This window comes from Capsicum annuum, chromosome 1, assembly GCF_002878395.1.
Source record: "Capsicum annuum cultivar UCD-10X-F1 chromosome 1, UCD10Xv1.1, whole genome shotgun sequence".
Lineage (NCBI taxonomy): Eukaryota > Viridiplantae > Streptophyta > Magnoliopsida > Solanales > Solanaceae > Capsicum > Capsicum annuum.
The window spans coordinates 9,166,628-9,175,008 of record NC_061111.1 but is presented as its reverse complement, the minus strand read 5'-3'; positions in this window follow the sequence as shown (position 1 = coordinate 9,175,008).

Genomic DNA, 8,381 nt, shown 5'->3' with positions numbered 1-8,381 from the left:
GATGAGCCAGTTTTGTAACAGTGATGGCATAAATAAGCCCAATTTTTAACGGATGACATAAATGAGTCATTTCTGATAGTTCAGTGGTATATTTGAGCCTTTTCCCTTGTTGTTTTTAGTGTAGTATTATATTTCACATAGCAATATTATTATTATTATTATTTATAATAGTAAGGATTGATTCAAGTTAATAATACGTTAACCATGCATTTTCAATACATTACCTTGGATGTTGTTATAAACATAATATTTATTATTATAAAGAATTGAGTAGTTCAATTAAAAATTTCACAATATTTCTATTGAATGATATCATTTTTTTTTACTATATTCAATATTATCAAAAAATAAAATAAAGTTATAAAGTTAAAAATTAAATATTTTTTAAGGCCTTGAGATTTTGGGGCCTAAAGCAAAGGCTTTACTAGCCTCATCCTTGAGTCACCCTGAATACACACAGTAAAAACTCAACCGAAATCAATCAGAACAAAAAAAACTCAACCGAAATCAATTAGAACAAAACAGAGAACATAGCAAGGGACAACCCGCCTATACAGCCAACGGGGAGGATGACACTACTGGCAAAGACCGTATCATGAACACACTGTCAGCGTGAAGTATGGTAGGCCTGCGCGGAGTAGGAACAGAAGGAGAGAGACCTCTTCAGAGGTAGTTAAAACCCTTTATTTCAGGGAGGCAAGATAGGATCTTTCTTTTAGATAGGACCACAATCCTAATTGAGACCCGGATAGAAGCTGGATCTACTCTAAAATAGAGTAGTTATACTTGCTTTTTTTTTTTTAGAATGGATTGAGAAAGAGAATTTAAATGAGAACGTAGTCTTGCTGCATCTCTTGAATAAGAAGGTGCTAACCTATCCAACAAATAAGCTGGATCGTCTGGAGGCTTTCATCCTTGACGAACACCTGCGCTGATAAGACAAAGAAATGGAGAGTCTATCTCTTGAATAAATCGGTAACAGCAAATTAGTGGAATGAGGGACCAAGAGACGGATGGGGAGGGAATGACCTATCAATCATTGGTTGACCTTCCCTTGAACCACTCATGAAGCTCTCAACTGAGTTGTTTAGATTCTGAAATTTTTGCAAGTAGTGCCAGAATTAGCAGATGAACATCATGACCATGATGAACCATTCACCTGCGCAATTTGTATGGAGCCAACGTTGTCACCTAACAAAAAATTCAAAAATCAAAACCTATGTGTTTATCTGTTCTGTACCGGCTGTATCATAAAGTACATCACAATTAAGCTTGATGACAACATTAAAAACATTCCATGTCCCTATCCAAATTGCAACCATTTTTTGGACCCAATATCATGTCAAAATCTAGTAGGTGACAAGTTTTTTGTTAAATAATGGTGTGACATGTTGTGTAAGTCCTATGTTTTAGGGTTACCTCAGTATTGTTACTGCCCGAATACACGTATGGTTTTGATTGTGGATGAGTGCGGCTATGGGTATGTGACGCACTCGAAGTGCCTAAGTTGTAAGGAGTTATTTTGCTTGAAGTGAAACATTCCATGACACATTGAGGTGAGCTTGTGGGCACATACAATCCCTGTCACGACCCAACTTTTTAGGTCATGATGGCGCCTACTATAATCCACCAGTAGGCAAGCCAACCTATAGTCCAGAACAGCTAGTAATAGACTACTCAATAACATAAGGAAAAGAATGCGGAATATATGAGATAAAGATCAACATATAGACGAATCCCAAAACCTCGTGGTATCAGTATAAGAGCTTCTAAACATAATAAGAGTACAAAAGTGATATACCAAGGAGAAATACACTGATTCAACTTACCTCTGCAACTTAGAGGCTAGTCTAATACATAGGAGAGAGATAAGTAATACTCCGAACGTCTGGAGCTCACTCTAAGTCTCTGAATCAGGGCTACTCCACACGATGCATACATCAATGGCAATAACTCGTACTATGATTTGTAGGATGTGGAGGTGTAGTATGAGTACCAAACGAATGGTACTCAGTAGGCAACTGCCAACTGAGCTCCAAAGATAAAGTAGATATATACAACATATAAACAGAATGGAAACTACAACCAAGAGTCCATAAATAATGTAATAAGTCAATGAGAATAACAAGGGATAACCATCCTATTCATGTCCAAGAGTTTAACATAATAAGACTAAGGAAGTATCAAGGTGAACTATCCTATTCCAGCTACATTCAATATATGCCAAAGCTATACCGTGTATCCCAGGTCAATATACAAATAAAGAGTGAAAGAAAGATACATTGTAATATATAAGGCGAAGGAACGACTATACAATATGAACAACGAAGAAAGAAATATCCGATAGTACCATGACTTTATATAGCTATATATATAAATAATACATATAAACAAGAGGTCATCTCAAACATAACCTAGATCGTCATGTTCAAATTTTAAGACCTCATTATAATACTATCAGGATTCAATACCAACATACTCAGGATTTCTAATCCATATGGATAGACATAGAATAATCATGCATAGTAATGTAATCATAAGATAGCAAAGGCCGAAGACATACCTCAATACCAATACCGGATCCATGCCCAATCTGTCATAGGCTAGCCATAATAATGATCATAACAATGATAATAACAATATCAATAACATCGTAAATAACCGGCTACGCCGAGCCTATGCGTACCCCACCACCCCAGACTCGAAAGGTTCAATCAACATACAACAAAACAAGACATATTCTTCACCCATATCTATGCAACAGTATCATACCGGCTGATAGACATAGGTGCATACTGGTGAAAGGCGATGTGCATGCAGGAATGAATGTAGAGTATACCATCAATATCACAACTCATAATAACTGTCCTCATCAGGACCATCATCATCGTAATCAACCTCCGTCCTTCTCGGGAATTAATATCATCTTAATAGTATTCTCCGAACTCAAACCGGGTATCAATATCATCACAATATCCTCCGACTTTGCCGGATATCCATATCATATCAATAGTGTTTTATGAACTCGAATCGGGTATCAATATCATCACAATATCCTTCGGCCTTTTCGGGTATTAATATCATCTCAATAGTATTCTCCGAACTCATACCGGGTATCAATATCATCATAATATCCTTCGATCTTGCCGGGTATCAATATCATCTCAATAGTATTCTTCAAACTCGAACTGGGTATCAATATCATCATAATATCCTTCGTTCTTGCCGGGTGTCCGTATGTCATCACAATATCCTCCGGCCTTGCCGAGTTTCAATGTATCATCATAACTATGGACACATAAATATCGGCATATAATAGGTGCACAAATGCAAGCCGATATACTCATAATCGTAAAGGTATCTATCTTATCAATACATCCCAACTACTCGTTATTAGCTAACCAACACTTATTATTATTAAACCGTTAGTTCGCTAGTCATCGCATAACCTCTAGTTATTAGCCTAAACATTATCCTTCACATAATCCTTATTCACAGGTAACAACTAACCACTATTGATTTAATAGTCAACATCTAACATCTAGTCTAGGTTCATCATTAGACCAAAACCGTCATTTATCAACCATTCATTATTATCAACTATTCATCCTATTTTTGTTAATCATTACTAGACAACACATTACTAATTGTCGCCTAACCATCTTTTATTAACTATCATCATTGATTAACTAACCATCGTTAGGTACCATGTTCCAACTAAGCAAGATTCATTAACTAATACATTAGTTTCCTAGCCATCAAGTGCAATAGTCAGCTAATAGACAACTAGTTACCACATAGCTTAACCGTCTAACAAGAAGAACAACCATAAGATCACATTTCATCTATAAACACATCATTTATAATGGTAAATATTCATAAACGTACCAAACCTATGCATGCCATCACCAATATTCAATTAGTGAAATAATAAGCATCATACCGCATCTTTCTCCATCCCATACCGAAGAGATGTGTATACAAATATATACATATTCATAAATCATAATCACATCATTCACAATGATAAACACTTCTTGGATATTTAATCAGTACGAGAACATGGCCCTTTGTCCCATTATCCGAAATAATCACAACATCATAATCATAGCCTTAGGCCCATATACATTTTCGGAACTCATATCAATAATCATATGGATAAGCCATAGGATACCTATAATCATCTCACATATAGGAGGCATAATATCAATAAATATGTTATCATCTCTCAGACAAGAGGCATCTCATATCTAGGAGGCATAATATAGATAGACGTGTAATTTTCTATAGAATATCATAGATCAATAGGTCATACGTCAAGACAATGAGGAATATCGCTTCTCTAAGCCAATTTACATATCTAAAAGGACCATAATCCCTATAGGTCCAACAATCATGACTAAAGGATATAGAAACTTATAGGCCAAATATCAATTCTAAGAGGAAATAGCATCTCTATAGGCCAATCATCAAGTCTAAGAGGAAATAGCATCTCTGTAGGCCACATAATGTATCTAGGAGGAATATCATCTCTAAATGCCCAATATCACTTCCACAAGTAGTATCATAACCATAACTCAAAAGCCACAATCTTGAAACATCAATACAAGTTACCAAGTTATGAAGTAACCTTATTCTAAGGTTTACTAGCCTCATCTAAGTCTAACATCCACAATTATGTCCTCAAGACTTAACATAAGTTTAGGCCTAAGTGGCCCGAACGATCCCACTTCTAATCCATAATTTCCATAATTAGGCATACTATGCCCCAAACTAGGCTAAGGTATCTACTTCATCTTCTAGATATCAATCAATCCATATTAAAGCCTAAGATAGCAACTTCGACTAGAAACAAGGATACTCAAGTCAACTCTACCAAACTTACGGTTCCAAAACTATCATACTAGCCCAATAAGGATAAATATAAAAATCATGCTTCAAATGCTAAAACCATATTCCAAGCATAGAATTATATCATATCCATGCTACAAATTTACCCAAACTGGGGAGAAGGCAATGAGATCTACGAGGGTATTAAGTGATTCAACCTACGGGTTAAAATCCCCATCTAATCCCCAAACTTATATGTATATTCAATACTAAGTCATTCTATCCAATATCAATCTTAACATTCACATTCATACGCAATATATATCATAAATCATCCATGAAGAAGAGTAGACAGAAGTCTACCTCAAGGCTAAACAGCAAAATCACACTTCAAGCACCACATGCTCGTCTTCACTTCATAATCCCAAAAATGCCATTACACTATCAAAAATATAAACTACTCATTTATACGAGTCTAATGATATCCATATTGTACTATTGTGCTTTGGGTCCAAAACTGACACCAAAAATCGCAAGTGGGTCCCACATTTGGAAATCGCGATTCCGATGTCAACCCAATGCTCATACATCACCAAGGAATCATAACCCTCAATGAATTGGTGAAAACAAACCAAATTTAGGGCTAAATCAAGCCCTAAGTTAAATTGGGGTTTTGGGTTAAGAACTAAGAAATTCACCAATAAAGTGATAAAATCTTACCTTAATCCGGATGTTTATCAAGCTCCCTAGACACCCATAAGACTCAATTTTGATTTATCATACCCATTTAGGGTTTTAGGCTCTAAAAAATGAGTGAAAAATGGTGGAAAACGTGGCCTATAGGGTACTTAAATACCTCTACCAGCTTTGGAGATCCGCAGTCGCTGCTTGGGCCACCAGTAAAGTCAAAAACTTATTTTTGACCCTCGGAACTCATTCGTAATCCAAAATATATGACCCAACAGTGAAATTTGAGTGTAAACCACATTTTAAGTTCATTGGAATCATCAAAACTTTCATTCGAGATCGTTTCGGCAAAAAGTGGGCCCCATACCTATAGTTTCGTTTTTCATAAATTTCGTTCAATAGCTCAAAATGAGATCTGGTACATTAGAACCCAAACCAAAGGTCTACCTAAACTAGAATTAATATTTCGGATCTGCTGGCGTAGTCAGAATTTGCATCTGAGATCGTTTCGCTGAAGTTTTCACTAGGTGGCCATTTGGAACCAGTGAAAACTTCTAAATAGGGAATTGGCTCTAAAAAACAAACGAACTGCCCGGTAACTGAACTTTCGGTCCCAGAAAGTCACAAATGACTTGGGGCAGCTATGGAAAAGCTCAAACGGTGAAGATAAGCATAAATATGAAAAATGACCTGAAGGGTCATTACAACATCCACTACTAAAAGGAGTTTCGTCCCCAAAAGTCAACGGATAGAAAGAATATCAAAGCTTGAAAGGATGAGGTACTAGGCTCGCATGCTCTAAGAACGACTTCCCAGGTAGCCTCAATGGAGAGAAAACACTTCTAAGGGATTTTGCCACAAGTATCCCCTTTTCAACAAGCACTCTCATTCTACTTCCAAAATAGCCAACTCAACTTAACTGCTAACTAGCCTCCAACTGAGTTGGAAAGGCTGATGCACGCACATCTGAATCACATCATGCTGATACCATCTCTATATCCATATAAATCAACAAAGGCTCATCCAAGCCAAAAGCAAACCAAGACATAAGTCATAAAACTCCAAAAGCAAACCAAGACATAAGTCATAAAACTAACTCCAAACCCAAAAATAACATTTCTTAACAATTTACACATGCTCTCAACTCCAAACCAGGAGGAAAATCACCTAAGTCTCATCGACTCCATCTCATCATGGAGAAATAAAAGAACTAAAGTTGATCCACTGAAAGTCCATAAGGAAAACATAGAAATAAGCTCATAAGGCACTATTTGGGCATACAAATGGAGATAATCAAGAAATACAATCCATGCTAATGTTGCAACCAGTCTGAATGAAAATCAAACTGAAATTTCAAAATTCAAGGTATAACTACTTATGACTGAATATTTCGCTCCAGTATGCTCCACCAATTGATAATAAAGGCATACGAAATCCAACTCGGGTATATTACTCCCACGGAGTAAATCATCCAAAATTCCCAAAGAAACTAAATCTCGAGGTCAAAACTGACATAACCAATATGGGGACCATGGGTTATCATCTGAACACTTATCAACTATAATCCAACCGACGTCAAGAAGACCGAGTAGACAACCACAGAGTAGGCTCAACCAGCCTATAAATAAAATCTGAACGAAGACAAGTCTAAAACAAAAGTTGTGTGCAAGCTCTATAATACCAAGCTGAAATCTCAATACTAAGGCTGAATCACTTGATCTCAAATATCTAAACAAAAACTAAGAATGGGCAGGCACTAATGATCCAAATTTATCATACTTCCCAATCGTCATTCCAAAGCATCAAGTCAAAACTGAACTAATAAACCTATATCATTACCAACCATTCAAATCGACTTTAGTATCTAAATCTAACATATCTGAGATAAATCATACCAAGCCACAATACAGAAATCATTTAAAAGGGTAAATCATCGACCAAAAATGCAAATAACGTACCCCATATCTGCTGGAGGGCATGAGCTATCAAAATATACTCAAACTTCCCAAGACCTAAAAACCAAACCAGTGAAGGCAAACACTTTAGCAGCTCAGAGAAATGCAATTTAAGCCGGAAACTAACCAATACAATACCCCATCTAGGCAAAGAAATAGCCATGAACACATATCATTGAGGAAAATTACTCCACCAAGCCTCACTAGGCCAAATAAATATTGAAATGGGGATTTCCTGAATCCACCAAAGAACTGCATCATCAAAGAAGAAATACCAATCTCAAGGACAAGTTCAAAGTCGAGACAACCACAAAAGTGCCAACAACTCAAGCTATAGAGTTTGTAATTTTCCAACTTTAGAAGCGATCACAGGAAAGGTCACCTGCCTCTATCTTCCAACTCCTCTAGACAAAACCATATCACAACGACAAAAGAGTATCTAATCTCCACGCTAACAACAAGGCAATCCATAACAAGAGAATGAACCCAACTTACCTATGAGTGAATCCATGACATCTTAACGTCAATATCATATCACTATTGGACAAAGAAATTGCCACAAATAAAGATCGGATGTTAAACTGGTCCATCTCACAAACAGCTTATATTGGAAGGGATACCCAAAACAAAATCCTTCACAAACCAGGAGGCAAGTCTAAGAATCTCAAACTCACAAATGGGCAACATAACTAAATTGCCGACTCAAATTCACAAAAATCATGGAAGGTCAACTTACCTTCATCCCACAACACATGCCCGAACAAATCTAATATAGCTAACCAAGAGGGAACACAATTAACCTTACCAGGATAGGGGAAAGAAATCATCAATTCAGGCTATATCTACTCTAGCCACCAATTAGTATCACAAGAAAATGAAACTCTAACTAGATAACATTAGTCTATACAG